Source organism: Ambystoma mexicanum, chromosome 2p (genome assembly GCF_040938575.1).
Source record: "Ambystoma mexicanum isolate Mex_15411 chromosome 2p, UKY_AmexF1_1, whole genome shotgun sequence".
Taxonomy (NCBI): Eukaryota; Metazoa; Chordata; class Amphibia; order Caudata; family Ambystomatidae; genus Ambystoma; species Ambystoma mexicanum.
In genome coordinates this window covers 419,943,875-419,969,485 of record NC_090923.1, presented here as the reverse complement: position 1 = coordinate 419,969,485, position 25,611 = coordinate 419,943,875, and the positions used below count along the sequence as shown (strand labels likewise).

At 45.1% G+C, this 25,611-nt stretch overlaps 1 protein-coding gene across 4 annotated transcripts in view; it reads left to right on the top strand.

The window, feature by feature from the left end:
• Nucleotides 1-25,611, top strand: part of FLNB (filamin B) — a 626,251-nt gene that overhangs the window by 207,543 nt on the left and 393,097 nt on the right. The window lies entirely within an intron of this gene.

Below are 25,611 nucleotides of genomic sequence, written 5' to 3'. Positions count from 1 at the left end.
TGAAGGGTAACCAAGGTGTGTGGCTTGGGTGCAGCACAGCGCTCATCGTTTTGCATCGGGGAAGCAGAACTATGCATGCAAAGTTAACAAGCACACCTGCCCAGCTTGCAATGTGTCAAGGGCTTTTAGCATTTTCCTCAGGAAATGCCACTATGGTTCAGGTGTGATGGGGAAGGGCCAGGTGAGCTACAGGCTGACTTCTCCTTCCCAACGCACAATAATGAGCCCGTAGGAAATGGCAAACAGAATCAGCATCCGGTATCCTCAAAAGGTCAAGAAACTTTACTTTAATACTTCAAACACGTCAACAAGCAAGCATCAATTAACCTGCAATCTCTTTCATTTCTCTCGGAGGTTTCATTACAGTTGTATTCTATGTGAAGGTGTACATTATATGGATGCTAACGTGTTGTGCTTAAAATGGAATACATTTGGCACCTGCTGCAGTATTCTTATTAGAGGGGCTATGAAGGTATATGCGGGGGTTTGGGGGATGCAGATAATCGAAGATCTTCACACATGTGCATTCACATCTGCCAAAATGTCCTGCTTCGAATCAAACACTTTCCCCAAATATTCTAGGATTGGAGGTAATAAAATATAATTATACCCCTCCTGGAATATTTGGGGAAAGAATTTTAGGGTTCAGGAAAAAAGTCGTTTACCTGGCGACTTTTACACTGCGACATTATCACGTGGAACCAGTTTAAGGTCCTTTGAATTGGACATTGTGCTTTTTTTTCTCACCGGGTCCTCTTTTCTTCAGTCTAAGCTGATTCGCTGTTGTCCCAGACGCTCTCTGCGTTCAGCCTCTGCTAATCTGCTGCAAGTCCTATGTTTCTGTAAATCTCGAACTGGAGGGCGTTCTTTCTCGGTCCTAGCCCCTACATGGAATTCTCTCCCTGCTTACCTGCAGGAGATTTCGGATCATCTGTGCTTCCGCAGAGCTCTCAAAACCTTCCTGTTTTAAGGATGGGTGTGGTCCTGTAGTTTTTCTTGCTTGGCTGCTAGCGCCCAGATGCCTTCTGGCCTTGGTTTGCGCTCAATCCATTTATATACATTACATATTCAATTCGTACCAGGAGTCTTAATCTTATACTTTTACTCCGACAAACCACACTTCCGATCACAATTCCTCTACTTTCAGTGGGACAGTCCTTACATACGTCCACTCCTCTGACCCTCTAATCCCCACCCACCCGCCCGCCGCCCGGCCCATATGCAAACAATATAAATGAATGAACATAAACAATCATAATGATAGTTTATTCTAGTGTGAACACATTTAGACGAGTGAAAATACATAACAAATGTTAGTTCGGTTTCATAGAAAGGACCCTGTCGCTAGCACCAGGATTGGCAGTTAATGTGGTGCCTAGGAGATCACTGCAATGGACCTCGGGATTGATTGTCCCTTTGTTTATGGCCCTCGGCGGCCGCATACGTGACGCTGCTATGTCAGTCCATGCATGTGGCTTGGACCGGCTGCGGCTGCAACCAGAAAGCTACTTAATGGAAGACACTGCTTCTCAACAGCTGACGCTAGTTATCCTGCTCGGTGGTACTTGAAGCTATATTCCTCGATGTCTAACTAGGTTTATAGTGATTTCTTCGAATGCCATTTTTTCGAAATGGTGTTTCGAAAATAAGTTTTCGAAAATCTGACCGGATACTGTCTGACTATCCATTACAAACCTGTTGGTCCCTGACCTGCTTCTTGATCTCGCTGTTGGCTTTTGGCGAGCTGGTATGGACACACTTAATTTCTTACCCCAGCCTGTCCCGACTTGCGATTGCAGTCCCCCTTTGGACATTGGTGAACTTGTCTGGGAGGTTTTTGTTTTCTGACCCCAGTCTGTCCCCGACCTAATCTTGGAATTTCCTTCCAGCTTTGTGAATTAGTGACTTTCCTTCCCTGGAGGACTTTGGAATTAACTTTGTGCCTGCGCCTTCTCCTTCCTGAATGTATTTTTCGTCCGATTGCATGCCCTTTAGTTGAATTATCATGTCACCTGGGCCAGGCATTTTATTGCGCGGGTTGTCCTCTAGCAACTCTGCATTGGATGGTTAACCCAGTGGACCCAGATGGCTGGATAGTAGGCTCTCTTGCTTCCAAGGCGAGCACGTTGTGCCTGCACACTGGGAATCCAGACGACGCAGAGCCACACAGGTTCGATTCCCGGGTCCACGCTTAGAAACCTCTGGGTATTAAGCACGTTATAAATAACCTATCATACCTATCATAAACCAGGGAACAGCCTTGCATTTAAATTACATTTAAATGTAATTAAGTTACATTTAAATCGTACTTCAGGGTGCCACAGTTCCTGAATTGCTTGTATGTATTGTGTTCATATTTTTATTTTATTTATTCTGATTTGGTTTATATTAAAGCCTTTCACAAAGTACAAAAAATCATCAAAACACTTGGCATACAAATGCCTTAAGTTGGTGCGTTAAATACAAAGTTAATGTATCTTAAATCTTTCAATCCTTACAAATACATGAAAGTCCTGCAGTAATTCATTCAAATGATGTAAAAACCTCATAAAATGTAACACGCGGGAAATCTTGTCACCGTCAATAAGTCTTCACCATAGACCTTCCCCTGCATCCGTGTAATTGAACTTCTATCTATACTTATATCTATAGTTGCTTAAAAGTCTATTTTGCCAGAATCCTTATCACCTCACACCCCTTCTGAAGCTATAGCCTGCGCTACCAAAAGAGACAAAGGAGGTATACCTCTCTGGCTGTGCCTGTTTCACCTTCATCATTGGGATCACTGCTGCTTTAGTAGTAGTGTGGTACTGAGTAGGTGGTTTTAACCAATACATATTCCTGTACTCCTGCACAGCAGTATTCATTATGTCACAGAGGTAATGTATGTGGGTGGTGTCCTCCTCTTCCTGCTCACCTCAAGCTGCACTTCCAACACCTAGCATGCCCTTCTGGACTACTTGGGCCATGGATCTAGAGTGGATATGTAATTGAGTTCAACACCATCTCGTCCGACACAGACCCAATGAACAGTTCTAGCCTCAAGGATCCAAAGAACAAAGGCTTCCTTCAGCAGGAGTTGCTGGATCTTTGGAAGGAGACCCCCATCACTCCAGTTCATCCAGGTGCAGTGTTGATACCAGTGCCCAAGATATCTTGTGGGTACTGGATCTGAAGAGGTATCCTCCCCTCATATCCACTGGGGGCTGGCTAGCATCTCCAATCCTCAGGAATGCAGATCTACACATTCCCATCAGGTCAATACACAACAGGTTCCGAAGGTTAGCCAGGGAGGAGCAGCATTTCCAATCGACTGTCCTCCCATTTGACTAAAGATTCTCCCCTGGAGTGTTATTCAAGATCCTGGCTGCCTTGATGGGGAAGGCTACAGGAAATGGAGGTGCCATCTACTCTGAGTTGACAATGTGCTCACTCTTGGGGGGGGGGCCCTCACAAGCAAGCATAGAAGATGCTGTGTTAGGGGCTCGCCTCTACTCATGGTCTTCTCCCGAACAGCAAGTTATCCCAGCTGACTCAAATTCAAGATGTTCAGTTTTTTGAAGCGCTACGTGTAACAGGCCCTGATGGTAGAGACTGGACTGTCACTTCAGTGGCACGTCTTCACCTGTGTGTGCTCCCCTCTGACTCTCCTTCAAAGCCTATGAACCCCAGACCCAATGTGCTTCCTGCTTGTCGGTCTGTCAATACTCAGACCTCAAACCAGCAACGCAGTAGACTACTTAAATTGGTCAGAGAGTCTCATCAGCTGGCATTATTGCTGCTGCCTTCAGGGTCTGGGAGGAGAGTAGCCTGCCTTCCTTCTCTCGAGGCTTATCATATCATGGGATTCACAATCAACCGGGCGACTCCCTGAGCACAGTGTATCCAACCTCACAGGACTTGCCCATCAGCCTAGCAGCAAATCGGAGATCACAAGTAGCTTCGAACCACGTGTCGGCTGACCACCACTAAGAGTCTTCACTGAAATAAACTTACACCATATTACCCGCACTGAGCATGGAACTTAATCCTTTCCAAATATACCAGTGCACTGTAGCCAGGATTCCCTCTCCAACCTTACCTTAGAGGTGTGGGCTCCACCTCTACGAACCTGTGACCTTGCATAGATCACTACTCGAGTACCAAGAACTTGGAGCTTAGTGCAGGAGGTATCGGAAACTAGGTCCCGCTCCTTTTCTCTCTTAGTTAATATGGGTACACTGAGTTTCCCAGTACATCTGGGTTTTGTTTTTATTGTATGGGTCAGTGGGACAAATAGTAATTGGCATACGTTATTACATGGAATGGGACGAGGAATAGAGGATGCAGTGGTAATTCTCAGATTACTTAACTTTAAGCTTCGGTTGGCCTAGACGTGTTCTTCCTCGACAGTCCTGATGACCACATCTCCCTCTCTCGGGTACATGAACGGCCACACACCTTAGCTATTTAACGGGGGAATTGTGAAGAGGTCAGCCATTTTTCTTTTATATCACAGGGCAGGAGGGGAAGGAGCGGTCCTTTAAAAAAGAGGAATATTTTGGAGAACTATTGGGTAAAACGGCAGACTACCCTTGTAACTATCCACTGTGACAAGGAATAGAGTGATTGCCTTAAATATGACCTAGAAATCGAAATTACACACACCGCTATCTCACGCTATCTTGGCGCTAAGTAACAGGAAGACACAGCCAGTCTTTGCCAGCTTGTGAGAACCATTCAGATCCCTGGTTTCTCGGAGTTTTCGTGGGATGCGAGTCCAGAATCTTCAATCCTAACATCAGCATCGTCTATCGCCAATATGTGATCTTTGGTAGATGTTGCTTGTTTAAGAGTTTGTCTGTGGCACCACGAACCCCACGAGATGTATTCGCCAGGAATGCTGGCCTCAAGCCATACAGGCCTCACACAGAGGGCTTTGATGATGAAGATTAGAACACGAATATTTAACACTAACCCCAACAAATGTGGCAAGTTTGCTGCATTCTTTCAGTGTGTCCACAACTTTTCTTAGCGTAGGGTTTGGGACAGAATTCAGCTCTGGAGATGCCCGTCACCAAGAACAACACGGATCCTTGACCATGTGAGGATTGCTCAGTAACCACGTCCTCCCGGCTGCTGATATTTATGACCGCTGTATCTCAGTTAGTGGCCGTTTCCCAGGCAACACAAAGAAAACAATAGGCGAGCAAACGGGAAGCTCAAATCGTCGCTTCAAAGCGTTCTCTGTGTGTTTGCTGCTCGACATCCTGTGCAACATTTGATATATATTTTTTTATAGATCAGAATGTCTTGGCCTCTTTGAATGTTTTGCAGTTCAAAGTTGAAACCACTCAAGCCCCCTTCCCAGCCTTCAGGCCTCGTTACAAGTTTGGAGGAATCAGCCGTGGCCACCACTGGCAACTGTGAAGTTTCTCACTGATTGAGTTGGGTTTAATACCCATTCTCAATTCCTGTAGGACTGCATTGAGAAAGGGTGGGATTGTCTCTGGCGGGAATTCCACCAGAGGCACCGCCTCATGTTCACTGTTGTGACTACCTCCATGCATATGCTGAAGGCATCATCTGCTGTTTTGTTTGTAACTCATAATCAAGAGGTTTGAAAAAAACTAGAGGTCATTCTGTGACCCCCCAGCTTTTTCAGTTGCCTCCAATCTCTTAAGGCCCCCTCTGCCTCATTGGCAGTAAATTGGTGGTAAATCTGCCAATGTATCGCCAAACCCGATCCCCCCATTTCCGGCAACCCTGTCCTGTAGTTTTGAGTGGCGGTGCAGTGGGGTTATTTCTCATTTTTGGAGGATTTATAACCAGCTTTTTTCTGGAGATGAATGTTCCACTAAACCTCCAAAGTAGGATTTCATCGGTGTGGTATAAGTGACAGTGATTCTGTTACTACCAAAACAGGCGGCACTAATGAAATTACCATTTTTTTTTCTGCACCACTAAACTCTTGATGAGGCCCATTTTACCTTTTTTTTTTAAAAAAAATATTTTAATTTTTTTAATTCAAGTTGGATCATCCACATTTCTTATTTCTTCATATGTAGTTTTCGTCTGGATCACTAATAACTCTGTCCATGGTGGTCTGTTTTTTTTTACCAGGAGGAGCCCTGCAAGATAGTGGACTAGTTGTGTGACTTCATGCGATAAAACAACGATACTACATAATACTGTATGTCGTGCAGTTGCAGTGTGACCTGGCCTTGTCAGGAGGGCAGGGGGAAGATCTGCAACAAAGCAATTTAGAACCAGTCGTGGAGGACAGCGATAGTTGAGAGGACCCCACTTCCTGTCCTTTTCCTTTGTGCCAGTATGCTTATAGGCAGTTCAAACTCATCTCGCTCCATGCTTTACCAATCAAATGCTTGCTTTACTCTTTTGGCTTTCTCTAAACTCGCCGAACAAGCTCTGTACAAAGGAGAATGCCACCCCGGAGAGAAGAACCCTCTTGCACCGCCAGTCAACCTGGACACAATCTGCATTACTGATGCCACTGTAGACAGAGACCGAGCGTTTAGAGCTAGGACTGGCAGCGCTACAGCTACCATGAAATGATGGAAGTCGTGCATCCCTCTCCAGCGCCAGCACTTCACTCCCTAGACCGTCATAGACCAAAACAAGGGCCACAGAACCTCCCACAGACTGGACTTACTTGAAGGGGGCCAAGAGCCCTAGGCCTCCTAATCCAAACTTGAACATTCAGTCTCCCCGGCTGCCATCCCTACTACGCCGCAAGCCCATATCGATAATGTGGGTGGGGCTTTGCCCACTAATTGTAAACTTGGGTGACTGTAATACCTCCCAGTAGGAGAAGACGGTACCACATTGGCAAAGAATAGCAGACAGTCAGAGGATAGGGAGCGAGAAAAATATCTGGAAAATTGGAATGTGTGGGTTATTCGGGTGAGGTCGCAGGAAGAGAAGGAGGGAGACCAAGGGACCAGCAGGAGGAAGGGATGAGCAACGGAGTGTGAAAGTGATTGTTGGAGAAGTTGAGGCATTAGTTCAGGAGGTGCAGGGTACTGCTGTGTGAGTATGCGTGGTTGTGTGGCAAGTTGATATTAGTAAGATTAGGTCAATGATTGATTGTGAAGTGAATGGGACTGAGCGAAAGGAGGGTGCTTGAGGAGAGTGGAGGAGGGAGTAGTAGAGTGGAGGAGGGAGTAGTAGAGTGGAGGAGGGAGTAGTAGAGTGGAGGAGGGAGTAGTAGAGTGGAGGAGGGAGTAGTAGAGTGGAGGAGGGAGTAGTAGAGTAGAGGAGGGTGTAGTGGTGGAGGGCCTAGTAGGATGTATGAGGGAGTAGAAGTAGTAGTGCAAAGTGGGGAGTAATGGTAGTGGGGAGGCGAGAGTAAGTAGTGCCATTTAAAGGTGGAGGTAAGATAAGGCTTGGAAGGAGTAAATTACATTGGAGGGATAGATAGGAAGAAGGGAGAGAACCAAAGGTGGGTGGAGATTGGAAGGGAGAGTAGCCGGAAAACTGGTAAGAAAAGAGGAGAGTAATTGTCACTCCCTACAACCGGGTGTCTGTCTTGTACATACCCTATCCCTATAGAACACCAACAGTTGGACTAAAGTAGGGACAGTTGGGAAGACCCTGAGGGATTCTAGTCGGGTGATATTCAGGAATCCATCTTAGTATGTCAGTTTTTAGACAGTAAGGGTCAATATTAGGTAGCACTAACCTGGGGTTATGGAATAAGATCATAAAAAGACCAGATAGAGAGGGACAGCCTAGGGCCCATTGAAAGTCCAATAAACAACTGCGAACTGTCTTATCTCTGAAACTTGGTGCATTCCATGAGCCATCTGTCTTCAGGTACATGCAGTTCCACCTCGTGTTACACCCACTGATATATGAATTGTGATTTAGGTTAACTGGAATATAGTCGATAGGCCACTTAGAATGTTTCTTAGTTATCTCCCCTTGTGTTTCTTTGCCCCCACATTTTACAAGAAAGTCCTCTATTGATAGGTGATTCCTTCCACTGAATACATAAAAAATCCCATACACACCATAATTCACCCCACATACAAACCAACACCAAACACACACACGTCTCCCATACAAACACACATGGCCACATTCGCACACACCACAACGTTCTCGCATCTCTTACCTCAAACATGCTGCACGCTCGCACACCAGGCACAACCACCCCATGGCTCCCTCCACACGCCCACACTTGTTACCTAAGTATCCCCCACACACAGATACTTGAGGGGGGGGCTTTCCTTCTACCATGGCTTGATACACAAATGCCTGTGTGGGTCTTCCGAGCGCTCTCCATTCTGGTAGGTTTTCTCCCAAAAAGTGAACACTTATTTGTGCTTTGCATCCTCTGCTCCCAATCCCTTCCCACATTCTCCAAGATACGCATTTTGAAAAATATATTTGTGTAAATCCTGCTTAGATAAGGAACACTTCATGGGGGAATACCATTTTCGAAGGCATGGTAAATTGATTCTGCCATGAAATCGGATCTGCTGAACAGTCTGACATTCAGACAGCTCTGTGTTTGTCACACTGTTGGTGGGTTTGCACCCAGGGGGACTGTCAGTCATTGAGTGAATATATACCAAAAATAGCAACCCCTGTATATTTGCTGAAGGGCATCAGTAATTAGCATGCCAGCAGCTTCTTAGCAGAAATTGGGTTTCACTTTTAGAAAGTGCCCAAGCCAGTTTGTTCATTAAAAAGTGGAAACCCATTTTAGTTGCCAAATCTACTCGGAAAGTCTATATATTGTAGTGAACATCCATGAAGGATTTATCGCTGACATTTATAGAACCAAAGTTACTCTAAATTTCACATTGGTCTTTTTGGGAGTAAAAACGTCAATCCCTTTGAAAGTAAACAGCAGTTTTCAGTATAACTGTACAACCCCAGGCATGGTGGTAGTTCGATTAATAAATAATTCGATGTGGTAACCTATTGGAATATATATGTATGCTGGCAAAAACCCTTTGGATGTCCTTGTCTGTCTGGTTTATAGTGACTCATTCGGCTGTTGGGGTCTTTTTGTGTGTGAGGTGTCTGGGAATGAGTTTTACCCAAATCAAACCATTTGGGCCCAGCCTTAGGAGCTCCCTTTGTTCTCTCTGGGAAGCTTTGCCACCTTCCATAGAGGGCAGGATATACCACAGGAAGTTGCTGGGAACAAATGCTTCAAAAGCAGGTTCTGGCAGGACAAGTTATTATTTTATTTTATTGAGTATTTGTAAGGCACTTTATACAACAGAATTGGATTGCACAAATTACAGGAGTCTCCTTGATGCATGGCAGATAGGAGAGAGTGCACAGTTGGAGTAGCTCAGGTAGACCTGGGAGAGCCAGGGAAATCATGTGAAGGGCCGAGCCCTGGGCGTGTGGCCTAGCTCTTGAGGCCAAATCGGAGCAGAGCCGGGGAAATGGCCATGCGAAACTGGGAAGGGGAATGTGTCGGGGGTTTAGGGGCAGCAAAAAAGGCTAACAGGGTAAGAAAATGGGCTGAAAGGCTTCAGAGGCAAGAAAGGGGGCTGGAGGCAATAAAAGGAGCTAAACAGGACTGGGGCTAGAGGGCAAGAAAAGGGGCTAAAGGGGCAAGAAAAGGGGCTAAAGGGGCTGGGGGAAGAAAAGGAGCTAGTGGGTATCGCTTACCTTTTTTTAATTTGCTGCACCTTCACAGCTTCCATGCACCACCAAGAAGTGTTACGGTCCTGCCCCAGCCAATCAATATGTGGCTAGGGCGGCACAAAAAAAAAAACAAAGACCTGCTCCTAGTGTGCTGGCAGCACTTACAGGAGCCAGTCTGCCTGACTTACGGTCATGTCTGGTCCTGGAAGTCAGGCGGCGGCGACCGGAGGTCAGGCAGACGTGCTCCTGTAAGTGCTGTCGCCACACCAGGATCACGTCTTTAAAAAAAAAAATAGAAATTGTAGAGGGGTGGCAGGCCCCTGCTTTGGTCAGCCACTGCTAACCAGGACTCTGCCCACTGGAAGTTGCAGCCACTGGAGCCCCTGTAAGTGTTCTCCGGCATCTTCCTGGCCGGAAAGGGCAGAAGGACGCACCTTAACCTTTGAGAACTGGGACTGGGCCTCACAGCAACTCAGACAAAGGAACAGCTCTGTCCACTGATTCCCGTCTCAATCTGCTTCTGAGCTATACCAACCTGAACATCTCCTTCCTGCCCCAAGCTTCTTTGTGCCAAGTGCTATTGCTGCACCCAGTGTGAACCCACTCAGCAACCCGACGCTCTTCACCACCTCAGAAAGCTCAGAGACTACTGTGTTAAAGATGTTGCACCCAAAGTAGAAGATTTAAAGAGCTATCTGTAGTGGTTCTGTCGCTCTGGCTTGGTCTTAAGAGCCCCAATGACATTTAAGACTCCACTCTACCTTTCTGAAAGACATATACTTTGAACTTGAACATTGCTATCAAGACTATTGCCAGTCCGTCGCCCCACTCTTCAGCCCCAGTGTCACTTTTAGCCAAACGTCTGCATGCTCGTTATCGTCCACTATAGGTGTTGGTTGTTTGTGTTTTTTAGTAGTTTGCTTGTGCCTATTGTTTATTGAACATTCGTATCACATCCTTTTATTTTGGTAGCAGAGTACTATGGGTCTTTGGATGCTGCTTTGTTGGCTCATATTTCTCTTGAAGAGTACAGCCTACCCTTTGCCTGCGGAACCCAAAGAGGCGAAGGAAGTGTACCATTCATGTTGTTTTTCATCTTAGATTGGAATGGCTGCTTGTTTGGTAGTAGTGGAGGTCTGAAAAGTGGTGAGAAAGCACTACTGTATTGTATTGTGGTTGTCATTTATATAGCACCTTTTCCCGTGTTTGTCCTCAACACGCTTCGTGATAGGAAAGCCCGCTGGGACCAAAGTCCCAGTATGAGAACATTCTTAGAAAATGCTTAAAGTGCGTGTGTGCATTGGGCCAAGATTAGGAATTAGTTGGGCTGGCTAAGCTCTAGGAAAGCAACCCAAGAGTTTGGGCATGTGGACAGGTGCTGAGGGAGGTCACGGCAGAGTGCTAGTGCAAGAGACTTGATGTGTGCCCTGCCAGACCAAAAATTGTTGTAGGTTGTCACTGTATTCTAATGGCAGATGTGCTGAGGCAAGTCTTTTGTAAGGGGCGAAACCGTTGCGTGTCCAGCTAGACCGAATTTGTCGTAGCTGCATTCTAAAGTGTGTGGAAGGATAGCCGTGCATGCAGCAGATGTCCACCGAAGTGGTGCATTATATGTTCCTTAAGCTCAGATGGAGCTTATCTTTGATCTTGCTGTGTGATTGTAACATCCGAGTGAAAAGAGAAGGCACACTCCTAATCTCTTCTAGGTACTATGAACGGGCTATCCTCAAAGTCTTCCGAGCGCAGTAGACCGGCTAACTTAGTAAATCTTATAGGTGTGACAGCCACGCTACCATAAGATCTAGGCATCATCGGAATCTCTAAACGCAATTCGACAGTATACCGTTATAGTCTGTCTAAATATCTTCTAAGTCCTATAATGGGCTACATTCAAGCATCTTCTAAGTGCAATATCAAGGAGACTTGCATATATCTTTGTTACAATGGCTAACTTATAGATCTTCTAAGAGCAATGGATAGGTTATTGTAGTATATCTTTGAGCGCAATGGACAGACTAACATTATAAAGTGGAACAGAAGTGTCCACTTCCAAGTCTAAGTGTGACGCCTTTCCTACTCCTTAAATCCATCTGTCCAACGCCTTTCCTGCCCCCAAAATAGAGCTAAGTGCAATACACAGGTGACTCCTAATAAATCTATCGTACTATCTAAGAGTGCTACAAGTATTCTACAGTGTTTTAATATGATGGTGGTAATGTAGGAAGGAGTGGTATGGTTTCAGTTGAGCACAGTAATGGCTGTGCTCACGGCCTGCACCAACCTTACTTTAGTTGTCGCTGCAGCATGCTCTGTCCGGCGTCCATGGGCGAACAGGGGCAAACCGGGATTAGAGTGGAGCTGCCCTTTGCCTTGTGGCCCTTAGCCAACTGCCCGGGCAAGGCTGCCCTGCGAAGTGTCCAAAAGTAGGTTGTTCCAGCCACATGGGACTGCGCAAGCCTTTCTGCACAGATCTGAGCTGGTGGAGGGAGGCGTGACAGGGCTGGAGTGGAGCGGGGGGCAAAACATTAAATAAATGTGGCGGGAGCAGAGCGAGAGGAAAAATGATAAAATACATACGGCAGGAGCAGAGCAGGCACGGATACGAAGGGAGACCTAAAAGAGAGGGGCAGAAAGGAGGCACTCACTGCGATGTCTATACACTGAGCCTCCATCCCTGTACTCCTTCCTTCAGTGCAGTATTCAATTCGTCACAGGCACCTTCCAACACGTGTTGTGATTGTGAGTGTGGCAGCACTTTTAATCTCTGCCATTGCTACATTTGTGAAATGCGTTGGGGTGAGCTCGGTGTTCAGAGTCCGTCAGTGATTGGAAAACATCTGCAAACTGTTGAATTTGATTTGAAAGTGAGGTCGGCGACAAGCAATTGTTTGATGAAGTTTGACCTTTTCCTGCGTAGTCTGGCTTTTTGTCTTGTTGAGTGTGCAGCTCGGGTCTGGATGTTTTTTCTAGATAGTCTGATTTCTTACCAGACACAATGGGTCTACTGTGGATAGTCCAGCAATGCAAAATGGCGCATCGCTTCCCGCCCATGCAGGCCCTGGAGTGTAGGAAATAGAATCCACACACCACACATGGTTAAGCGGCGCATGCGCCAGCGAGCTGGTCTTCAAAGGTGCAAAATAGGATTTATTTTAATTGTAATCGTCATTTTGGTAGATTTGATTTTAAACATTCATAATGTTGCCCTTTAAGTGTCCTGGTGAAACATGAATAGGCTCAAAACAACCCAACACGATGGAAGCTAAAAAGGAAATTCCTACATGGAGTAGTATTGGCAAGGTACTTCTCGTTTTTGCTCATTTGTGGCACTTAGTCCCACCTGATAAGGCAAACATATTTGCATATGTGTTCTGTATTTTTTTATTGAAAATAAAAAGCGCACACAAGTACTGTATAAATGGTATATGGATGTCTTGTGTGAACCCCTTGCTGAGTACTTCACTTCTACACAGTCATGCTATACAGTAGTAGTGATTATATTGGACAGGTTGGTGGCAGGGAAGGAGCCGAGGTCATGCTATACAGTGGTAGTTATTATAATAGACAGGATGGTGGCAGGGAAGGGGCTGAGGTCATGCTATACAGTGGTAGTTATTATAATGGACAGGGTGGTGGCAGGGAAGGGGCTGAGGTCATGCTATACAGTGGTAGTTATTATAATGGACAGGATGGTGGCAAGGAAGGGGCTGAGGTCATGCTATACAGTGGTAGTTATTATAATAGACAGACTGGTGGCAGGGAAGGAGCTGAGGCCATGCTATACAGTGGTAGTTATTATAATTGACAGGATGGTGGCAGGGAAGAGGCTGAGGCCATGCTATACAGTGGTAGTTATTATAATAGACAGACTGGTGGCAGGGAAGGAGCTGAGGCCATGCTATACAGTGGTAGTTATTATAATGGACAGGATGGTGGCAGGGAAGGGGCTGAGGCCATGCTATACAGTGGTAGTTATTATAATAGACAGGATGATGGCAGGGAAGGGGCTGAGGTCATGCTATACAGTGGTAGTGATTATAATGGACAGGATGGTGGCAGGGAAGGAGCTGAGGCCATGCTATACAGTGGTAGCGATTATAATGGACAGGATGGTGGCAGGGAAGGAGCTGAGGCCATGCTATACAGTGGTAGTGATTATAATGGACAGGATGGTGGCAGGGAAGGAGCTGAGGTCATGCTATACAGTAGTAGTGATTATATTTGTATTTATTGTTTTATATAGCACCTTAATCCAAGGCGCTTTACAGTGAACAACAAAAAACACATGAAACATGGAACAGTAGAAGCAATAACAGTATACATGAATCAAGCCATAAAACCGGCATGTAGAACAATTTGGATATAAAAAAGGAGAAGCGAGGAGGGGGTGAGGAAGGAAGAGAAAGAAAGTAGTGAGTAAAGTGGCAACAGGAAGAGAGGAGATCTTACGAGAGATGGGAAAAGATAAAGGGAAACAGGGAGAAGGGTACTAGAAGGAAGGAGAGAGGAAAGGGTGTTGGGGAGGGGAATGAAGCCAAGGTGATTTTAATGAGGAGTGGAAGGAAGAATAGGTGGGGGGAGGAGCGGATAAAAAGAGGTAGGGAGTTCCAGTGTAAGTGGGCAAGGAGCTGAAAGGAGTGGAAATGAGAAGAGGCACAAGGTGGTGGGGGAACAGAAAGTAAGAAGAGATCAGCAGAACGAAGGGAGTGAGAGGGGGTGTAGAATAAGAGGAGAGATGAGAGGTAAGGAGCGGCAAGGTCGTAAAGATTTAAAAACAAGACACAGGAAGTAAAATTTAAGTTGGGAGTGGAAAGGAAGCCATCCTAGGTAAGAAAGTGAGTTGGAGATGGAGTCGTGGGGGGAGAGAGAAGGCAGAGGGTGCAGATGGCAGAGTGGTAAAGGAATTTAAAGGGGGCAAGATGGGAAGCAGGGAGACCGAAGAAGAGAGAAGAACAATAGAAGAGGCGAGAAAAGATGAGGGAGGAGATGAAAAGTTTGGTAGCATGGAAGGTGAGAGATGGACGGACTTTACGGACAGGCTGGTGGCGGGAAAGGAGCTGAGGTCATGCTATACAGTATTTTATTGGACAGGCTTGTGGTGGTAAAGGCTCTGACATCATGCTATACAGTAGTAGTCATTAGATTGGACAGGCAGGTGGTGGGGAAGGATATGAAGTCATGCTATATAGTAGAAGTTATTACTTTAGAAAGGTTGATTGCAGGGAAGGAACTGGGACAGCAAAGTATTTAGTATTTAAAAGTGAGTGTATATAGCTTGTAGAAAATCTGGGAGTGGCATTATGGAGACAAATAAGGTATGGGGGTGTCCTTCCTAAAGCTGCATAGTTTTGGCATGTTAGAGGTGTTGTACCGTCACATGGTGGGGCTATGTAAATTTGGCTCATACAGTAGACGATGCTTCCATCGCCAAAGCGGTAGATGTGGCATGGAAAAGTTTACACTGAAGGGTATAAGGACAAGGCAGGTAGTTGGGATTGGGAGGTGGGTTGCACTGCACTCTTCTCCTGCAGTTGTGTTTCTTAGGTCATGCCTCCATGGTCTCCCTGTTTTGGACCTGTTAAGGCCACCGAAGCCAAAGTATTTGCCGTTAGTTTCACCAAAACTGTTGGATTTCGCAATTCTTGTTTTTTTTACTTCATATATAATAGGAATCTCTTTTTTCATCATTTTATCTGCAGTTGCTCCAATAGACAGTCACATTGCAGGGATCAAAATTAAGATTGGGTAAGCAGGAGCAAAAACCAGCTCATGGGTATCTAGCATTAACTGGCGACCAGGAGCTACCACTGGAGAACGAGCTAGTACATAGCATTCTGCAAATCTAACTTCCATATAAAATAGAAACATATCGTTTTTGTCAATATTTAGGAACCCTTATGCTTTAAAGATGTGTCCTAATGTTTATAGATCATCCCAAATGCACAGCTAAATTCACATAGGTGTGTCCATTCTGCATCAGTTGGCCAGGAGAGCAAAATGTAGCTGCTGGTAGCTGTTGATAGCTAATCGGGCTCTTCAAGGCACCAACAAGGATCTGCATAGCTCCCAGATCCCCTCAATTTTAAACCATGCATTGGTCTTTAACAAGGGAAATTAAATAAAGCTGGTTGAAATTGGAGGAGTGTAATTATACAACAGTTGCATAGTTGTCAGTTTTGCTTGCCAATTTGAACAAATTATATTTGGACAAATCTCTTCATTCCTGTGCCTGGTCTATCTCCATTATATGCTAAGAAATGGGTAGTGGTTAGAATCGGGCCACCTCACCGCCCTTCTTGGTTTTAAGTACTAGAATGAAAGGCATACAGTGCTCCACCAATAACCTAAATGGTCAGCTTGCAGCTGCTTCCTAGCATGTGTTGGTCTTGTGAACAGGGTCAAAGTGGAAGTCGGGGCCTCGTATGGTTTGTTACCATGGATTGTCTAATGACTAGGTGGGTCATTTCATCTGGAGTTTGAATGGTGGCAACATGGCAGAGTGTTTAGTAATTGCTATGTTACGTGCCATTTATATAGCATGTCCGCCCTCGTGCAATGGCCATCAATTTTATTGAAGGTAAAGCACAACTCGCCTTGTTTTCCTCTCTTGCCGTTGTGGCGCTCCCCACCCTCTTTTGTTTACTGCAAATTCAAAGAGGCCCAAGGAAAGCGTGCAACAGTAATCATCTCCTCCATGCCAAAGGCCTGTGTGGGAGTGCTAGGCAAGAAACTTTCTCTTTTAATTAATTGCAAATCAGAAGTAATCAGGATGACACTTTTATTAAGCCAACTATATCCTGTCTGGCAAAGACAAGTATGTGTTAACTTAATTTTTTTTTTTAAACTCTCCTGCAATTCTCTTTCTAAAGGTGTAGGTTGTTACATAATGCATACTTACAGTATTGCTACTGCATTGTCTGCATGTGTCATAGTGTAAACTATATTTCATTTTGTTGGGGAAATTGCATCATATTGACGAGTGAACACTTTGGAAAATGTATAGGATCACAAGAGCAAATGCTTTTAATAGCAAACCTAGTTCTGTACCCGGCTGGTTGCATTCATCTGTGCAGCTGGTACTCAACCCATCAGCTGATCCCAAACTCCTTGACATTCTAGCTCAATCACCCAGTTTCTTTATACCAGCTACCCTGAAAGTGAGATGGCCACAGAACTACAATATTACACCGTTTGCCGGGTTCTCTGCCTGCTACGCCATCCCCTGTGCTTAGTCTCTTACTATCTATCCTCTTACATAATGAATACACAAAGCTAACTAGATATTTACGCAAAGTAGTGATCAATAGTTCCAGCCAGTCTGTACTTCTATAGATCTACTATCATACTGTACACTATAGGTAGCCTCCAGAGCTCGCCTTGCTGTTTGAGGATGATTGCATTATATCTCAGCACCTGTATGAGTGTGCTGGCCAATCCGGAGGTTGGGAACACACAGTATCTAAGGAGCTGGCCACCTTTCATACTGGGCCGCCGCGCCTCTTGCCAGCCTTCACCCTGTCCTTGGAGGCGGTGCCCCGGGCCAGGTCTACACTGGAGTGTCGCACCTCAACGCCCTGCCCATTCATCTGCACAACTTGCTCGGAAGCAGGTGCTGTAAATACTTATTTCCGAATCGCAGGAATGTGGGGAATTTCTTTTTAAGGTTAGCATGAACTACGCAAAGCCTGGTTCCCTTAAACGCAAACCAAATAAAAGTATCAGCACCCAGATGATGCCTCTGAGTGCTAATGGTGATAAATACGGCTTTCATGGATGCACAGACTGGAATGCTGCGCAAACCTGAATCAGGCTTGAGGGCCGTTTGTGGGCCTGCCACCCCCCCCGTAAGTGAAAAACAGTGGTCCTGCCACCTCCTGACCCCCACCCCCATACACTGTATTGAAAACAGTTGATCGTAATTACCCTGCCTGCCGCAAAACCATTCTAAGATTAGGACTTTCCTTTAACATTGTGTACTTTTTGGTTTTATGAAACCTCTTAACCTCTCCTCTAAGACTGGGCCTGGGATTTGAACCTGTGCTGAATGGTGTTGTCTTGTTCCAAGAGAAGCACCTTGCACCTGAGCTCTGTTCCCAGCCACAGGGAATGATGGGTCATGCATACAATATGCAGGACGCTGCCCTATGCAACACTGACTGCACCCAGCTGCACAAATACCTGCACTAAAAAATATTTTCTTTGCCTTTTCTATCATATTGATTTATTGGTCTACATTCATGCAGCTAACCTTTTACATTTTAGTTACTACTCCCACTAATGCCTTATTTCAGCAGTAAGTCCTGAATTGTTGCTAATTTTATGTATTGGGTGTAAATAACCTCTGGTGACATACAATATTAGCACAACATTGCTTATTAAATAAGTTTCTTTGCTAATCAAGAACATTTTGATATGCAAATTCTGCAAATCAATTTTTGAAAAAGAATGTATGCCTTGTAAACCTATTTCTTTTCATGGGTGAGCCTCTTTCCATGAGGCCAGAGAGGGGAGGTTGCTACCCGAGAGTCACCCTGGGGTTGGTACTCGGCAGGAAGATCTCATGTGGAGGGAGGACCCCAGTGAGAGTAATGATACCGCGAAATACTCTACCCCTTTGATCCTCCCACCCTCATAAACCCTCCAATGCCACACTACGTAGTGGCCCCATGTATTTCTGTGGTATATCCCAAGTGGGGACTACTGGGATGAGGAAGAGGCCAAGAGCAGTGAAGATCACTGACAAGAACAAACACACACTCTAGTCTTTTGAATGATCCTTTGGTCCGCTGTCATTCAAAAGAAGAGAGGGAATAGAATGACATGGAACAAGAGCTTGGCAGGCTATGCACAGACAAGCAGAGCAGAGAAGCGTGTACAGGAGAGCGATGCACTCATGAGAGACCCTGTAAAGCAGAAGGCAGACCAGACCAGAGAAGAGAAGAGATACTCAACGGTGACCATGGGTGATGGAGTGCAGAGAAACCACAGAGGAACTGTAGAGAAGACGCGTGGAAGACCGGGGAAAGCCCTGGTGACCCACAGAAGCAGCCTAAGATCATGGGAGACCCACAAACAATCAGAAGGTAACGGCCAATACCCTGCAGGTACTAGGGTGACTAATCCCAGGGTTGGTGAGACCCAGAGGGCGCAGGAGGCCATGAGCAAAATACAGAAGTAATTTTCACTGGGACAGAGTAACCATGTGACGGGGGTCTGGGAACCATATTGGGGAAGCATATCCTTAACAGCAGTAAAGAGGTATATGAACTTTGCATATACAAGTGGTACCCCCAAACCTTGGCTGGGGATTAAACCAAGGTTGTGGCTTGAAGAGAAGTTAAAGAGAACTGTGAGGGTAACCAAGTGAAAGGGGGACTGTGACCCATACTCGAGAAATGCACCCGGTACAGTAATAAAGAGTAATACGAAGCTTGTGTGTACACGTGACACTTGGAGACCTTGTCAGGAGAGTAAACCAAGGCTGTGTGTGGAAGCAAAACCAGAGAGAGAGAACTGTTAGAATGGAAATATTGAGTACTCTACTTGGCAGGAGAGTGGACCAAGGGGGTCACTGAGAACCGATTCTGGGACCCGTAGCAATTGAGAGGAAGATCTGCACTTATTGTTCTTCATCACAGTACCTGGGTGCTGGGTCTGCTCAGAAAGGGTCGCGGACCCTCATCACAGTTTGGAAGAGAAATCTAGGCTATTATTTGTGAACAGACTGCAGGTACTGCAACAAAGCATCTGGGACCCTCAAGACTGCATGGGAAAGGTATACAGGCTATTCTTTCTTGTCGCAGGGCCTGGGTGTCAGGTCTGTCAAGTTAAGACAAGGACCTATCTTGAAAACCAGAGAAACAGAAACAATTGGATAAAACATGGAAAGAGCCCGGGGAAGGGCATCAACCTCTTGAGTCTTGTGGAACTTTGTTTTCTTTTCTACCCCTTTTTGGAACTTTCATTTGGAACTACGAAGCTGTGCAGCAGGTTGACAGACAAGAGGAATTTCCCTTTTCACCTCATGTTGAGTTTAGCTTGTGAAGGACCGATTAGGATTTGGACACAGGATGGTGAACTTTGTCTGTATCAGAATGTCCAAGGTAGTTTCATTAGCTAGTTTTTTGTTGAGGCAGGGAAAACCCTCATGGCGGTAGGGTTAGTTAGGATTTCCTCCAACTTCCCCCTGTTTTTGTTATTAATAAAAGTATTTGCCAATCAACATGCAACCCTCACACTATGTATAAAGTAGCACTGTCCTATAAAACACTGCCACTTTCCTATGGAGCAAAAAGCAAGCGTTTCAGCTAATTTGCAGACCAATAGTGCATTGCTTTGGGACTCTGATCTGGAAGTGAACTTCCAGTGATGGGTACTAGGTGGTGATGTGAATGTGTGGCTTTTCCGCTGGAATGGCCTATTCCACACTGGTATTTGGTCAAAGATACCAGATGGCTGGGGCTCGGCCCCTTTGCAGCGGACGCAGCTCTCCAGCATTTTCACCCAGCTTAATGGACTGATTCATTCCCTGGCAGTGGCCTATCTGGGGCTTGTGAACTGGAATTTGGGGGTGGGGCTGCTAATTAATGAAATTTGAAGAATATGTTGATGTAGTTGGTCATGGGAATATATTGAAAAAGATAAATGTCTTTGATGGGACCTGCTAATATGTATGGGTCAAATGGGTGTCTTGGGTTTATTTGGGGCTGTTGCTCGGTGGCATGTTAACATGTTTGTATTGCATGAGAAGGGACCGCCGAGCAAGGTTCTGTCCTACGATGTGAATAGTAACATATGACCCAATGATCTGCTACCGGCCACACCAATGACTACCCCCACAGTGAATGATATACAGGAAAAGCTCCTTTCAGGCACATTTACACATCGGGTTGATGGTTTTGCATTACCATACACGTGTAGTGCCTGTTGGTGTCACTGGGTGGTCATACTTGGCGTGCTGCTCTACACGCATGCACCGAGGAGCATATTGTATGCAAGGCGTCATCAATAGTTGAATTGCCTCGTTAGGCAACATGCTTTGGTGGCTTGCGAAAGACTGACATTGGACAGGCCGCGTCAACACTTGCATTCTTAGTCAGAATTTCTACTAAAGAAGCACCGCGTGGAACTTGCGGTCACTGAGCGATGACGTAATAATACCACTGGGCTATTTATTGACTGTGATTTGTTTTTTGAGTTAAGCAAGTCACTCTTTCCACTGAGGCGTGAGTCCGCAATGCACTCTACGTTCCCTCCGTGCAATCGGCAATGCTGCTGAACTATCCCTCCTTTTCGAGGTGCTCTCAGGCAGTGACCTATGTAGATGGCTGCATGCACGTGCTTGTGTGCATGGGGAGAGTTGCATGCAGAGGTGGTTAATATATTAACCCACAGCTACAAATCACCTGGCAGAACCTTTGTGGTCTACCACCTTTTACGGGAAAGACCCCAGATGGGTGCATTGGAGCTGGCTCTATTGCTGCCCCGCATACTGAACCCTATTTCTGTCACTGAAATGTACCCCCTGGCATACTGCAGAGTGATTTGTTAAAAGGGAAGCAGGTGGAGGAAAGAGCTAATCCTTCAGGCAGCCACCTTCTTTAAGACCTCGAGCGACGCATGAACTTAATTTGCCTTTTTGCTGGAAGGGTATCCCTGTAAAAAGCCTCTAATTGTGATTTGATTAAAGGGAATTTCAAAATATGATGGCAGCAGGAAGCTTCTAACTTCATGTGGGATTTCTGAGTATTCCACTGGACTTAGACACTTGGCAACGTCCTCCTCCCCTCTGCCTCTAGTAAGGGTTGTAGGCGTTTGGCCTTGATGTTGGGGGCGGTGGAGGCGGCTTCAGTGATTGTGTGTGAGGCCTTAAGGTTTCATCTTCTGGGCGCAATATTAGTATTTAGTTTTAGCTTTTATTTTGAGCTAGTGTGCTCTTTTAGACCAAGGATCAGCTGACGTGGTTTATCCCAGTTTAGTTTAGTCACATGCTCCTTTACACCTCAGACGACTTGAGCGTTTCAAGACTGTTAAGCAGAGGAACATTGACCAAAAACCTCACTGGACAGAGCTTTGCGAGCAAGGTAAGGGCTCAGTGACCCATACGTGCCATCATCGGAAAAGGAGGGGAAGCATTCCATATAATAGATGTCAAACATCTTCTGACCACCCAATTATACACATCTAGGGTCAGGCTGTGGATTTTGTCACACAAGTAGCCTGGTTCTGACACCCAGTAATTAATGCAAGATCTGGGGGCAGTGTCGGGAAGATTGCCTGGCTACCCCAACCATGTCAAGAGCAGGAGGCAGGGGCTTGCAACATGTAAATATCACCGGATGCTGCACCTTTTAAGAGAACTGCTCGGTGTAGAAGAATTAGAAAGGTATTGCACTCGGTCACACCCAGCACCAGCAGGGTAAATCCCTTATCATAAGAAGTCTGTCTCTGTGATGTGACCAATCCAACTAGTGGGCTAGGTGAGGAGCCCTTCCATACTGACAGTCTAGAGGGCCTGCCTATACAGATTTCAGTGCACAGAGAACAGCTAACTCACAGCTTGTGAAGTAGACATTGGGAGAGAGTCGTTGCATCTTAGGCTATTGTGTGGCAGGTTTCTCCCTTGTACAAGCAATCTGACATTCAAAATGGCTGATCACCGGGGAATTCCGGTGGTTTTGGAAAGACTGAATGCATCCTGAGAGTAAGGAATGTGGATGTTTGAGAGCGGATAGGTTTTTGGGAACCTGAAATTCATTGATTTGATTTTTCCTAGATCGTCTTGGCCTAATGCAGCCATTTTCAACCCAAGGTTAGCCACAAATGAGTTCAGTTTCACCATATTCATCATTCTGGTGCCACATGAGAACAGACATTTCTGACGAGGGTGTCCATGAATACCAGGCTAGCTTTGAAGTCCACTCTTCTTCTGAAAAAGCAGGCGATCTCTACCCTCTGGAGTGCAGAATCAACAAGTAGCCATTTACTGAAAGGAAGTTCCAGAGGGTATAATTATACAAAAGTATCAAATATGTATTTAATTTGATACAACATCATAAGACTCAAAAGACATCGTCAATTAATTAGAGGAGCAACAATTGAATATAGGTGAATTATCAGGTATGTCCAACCAAAGAAAAGACAGGTGAAAGATGACAACTCATTCACACCCACCCAGTAACCAATCTCTCCTAATGCATTCATCCATAATTAGTTACACAGACACATTTTATACAAAATGCCAAATGAAATAACATATCCAAATACAATTCATTTAAATAAAACCAATGATCCACGATTGATCTATTTTTATCTTTAATCTTTTTTAGCTTTTGTTCTGTCTTGGAATATCTCTAGTCCATCCCGAGTTTGAAGACCTCCAGGACACCTTCAGGCCTGTTTCACTCAAGGAAAAGCTGTTAGCGGGGTGATTTCCTTTCTGTGGCTAGAAAGGAGTGCTCAACGGGGAGTTTTCACATTCAAGAGATGTTCCTTCTCCCTTTACATCTGATACGTCATTGACTGTATCAACAGTAACCACTGCAGGGTAATTGCTGTAGTCTTCCATGGACACCACTGCACCCAGTGTTTCCTTCAGGTTTTTAGCTTGTTTTTTGCCATTCTGTTCCACAGACAATGGCATCTCAGTGGTAATAATAGCGTATGTTGTTTATTTGGCTTAGTCTGTAGTGCATTAACCACATGCAAAAACATATAAAACTCAACGGCCATATACAATATCCATACCAAGCTTAATTTCCTGCCTGGTTTTAAATAAAACTTACAAGTGTTTAAAATCCAAAAACCTTCCTCCCCACTTCCAAGCGTTAGTCCTTCATAATACGTACACATTCATCTTCTTTCTTGAATCATTGAAACAAATCTGATTCTCTGGTGGCTTCTCTAACCACGTCAGGGCTTCTTTTATGGCAAGTGTTCTTCCATACTGAGTAGGCTGCATTAGTTATACTCCTGGAAGGCGCCCCCACAAGGGCTGACCAAAATTGGTCTTCTCCTACATCCTCTATATGGGTTGCAAAATTGTTATAATGTAGCACGCACATTTGTGTGAGCTCCGGGCACGGAGTCAAAGGGTGCCCAGTGCATTCCAATGATTTATTACATATCCTGCATACCCTTTGCTCCATTGGAATAGCCTCCCTGGCTCCAGTTATCACCAACGAGGGCAGCAGATTAAACCGTAGGAGCATTATGCAGCCCCTAATCCCCTGCTCAGTCGTGCATTTTATATATTCTGCAGGTTTTAAATAAGCGAATGCTTGCCCTGAGTATTCATTCAATGTAGATTTACCATGAAGATACTCCGTAGCCTGCCTCATCTATATGCTCGGTCTAGCAGCACAACAGGGGATATCCTCGTTCATGGATCAGCCTATCTGGTCCTGAAAATGTGCACATGATTCCTTTAACAGTCTCATTGAATATGTATCTTGCGTTATAGTAATGGGCTGCTTTTTATACCAGCGGAGTATAGTGTCTCCTTCATCTGCCAATATTTTCAGAGGAAATAATGATCTCATCACTCTGACAAACGTGGGTAATGATATCAAACCCAGTTCTAAGCGTATTGCCTCAACTGACAGTCAGCTAGGTAGTCCTCGACTTTGGTGCCATCATTTTCCCTCTAAACCTTTTAGCCATAGTACATGCTTATCTAGACCTGCCTCTAAAGCATGTATAATATCCGAGTCAAGCTAGTTTTGCATATTTCAAACATGCCTTCCAGAGAGTATCCACCTCTGGATTGCACACATGATTTGATGAGGGCATATCTGCTGTGAGGAGGGTTCCTAAATATACCTAAGTCATAACCTCCTCTATATGCATCCCCATCTATTTTCCAGGCAAAATTGCCCTAAGTATGCCTTCTTCCAAGGGTCATGAATTTGGCTTTTGACCTATTCATTTTAAAGTTATTTTCGCTGGAAAATTCACATAGGGCAGTCAAACTGTACTAGAGACCGGTGGGTGTCCTATATCATCTGCATATGACCGCCATAATACAGAGCTGTCAACCAATCTAGGAGGATTGTTGCAACCTGTCAATGTACGTGTGGACCCTCTACGATGCTAGGGAGCCCTTTCTCTGTTTCTACCGACACCATGGTAGAGACAAACTCCGCCTCGCATGAACAAACAAGTTGTAGAGGGGTGAAACGGTGTTTGAGTCATAGCGCTATGCCAAAGGCGACTAATGCTCAGGGTCCCCGTATCTACTCCATGAGCCCAAAATCCTCTTTGCAACAAATTCAAGAAACAGGACAACGCAGAGATTCGCAATGCAGACTAAGCATATAAAGGAATCTGCGTGAGGTTAATGGCAACATAAGGGCACCTCAAGAAGAGCAGTCAAAACAGGAGAATAAGCTAATGAACATGCATGTATAAATATCTGCAATTGCAATACAACCCTCTGGTTATTGAAGTGAATCCGGCACCATACAAACAAGAAAGTCCGCACATTAGAAGTGAAGTCGAATGAGACTCGCTACAGAGGAGGCAATTCCTGCATAAAGGGGCCTAATAAGGCCAAAGAAATATGTATATACTTACCATATTGAAAAATAAGAAAATCAATAATTGTGTGATATTGTCGAGCAGGAGGGCATTGGTGAAAGCCCGTTACATGAAACATGCCATTTAGAGCAAATGGGTGCCAGGGTATTTATTGGCCAAGAAATACACAACTTTTAAACTAACCCCTATGTTTGGGGTCCAGGAAAGTAAATTGATACAGTTCTAGCATTGGATCATATTAAAGAATTTTGAGTCATTGGTGGTGGTATCACTCACTTCAGAGTGCAGGTGAAGCGTAAGCCATTTTTACTTTGCATAGTTTAGTATTTTTGTATTTGATACATATGAATAAAATGATTTTAATATTGCATTAATGTCAGGACCTCCTTTTTTGAAAGAGCCAATCATTACACTCTAACCTTGCAGTAGTTACTATAGCAACCTGCCAATGCCAGATCCATA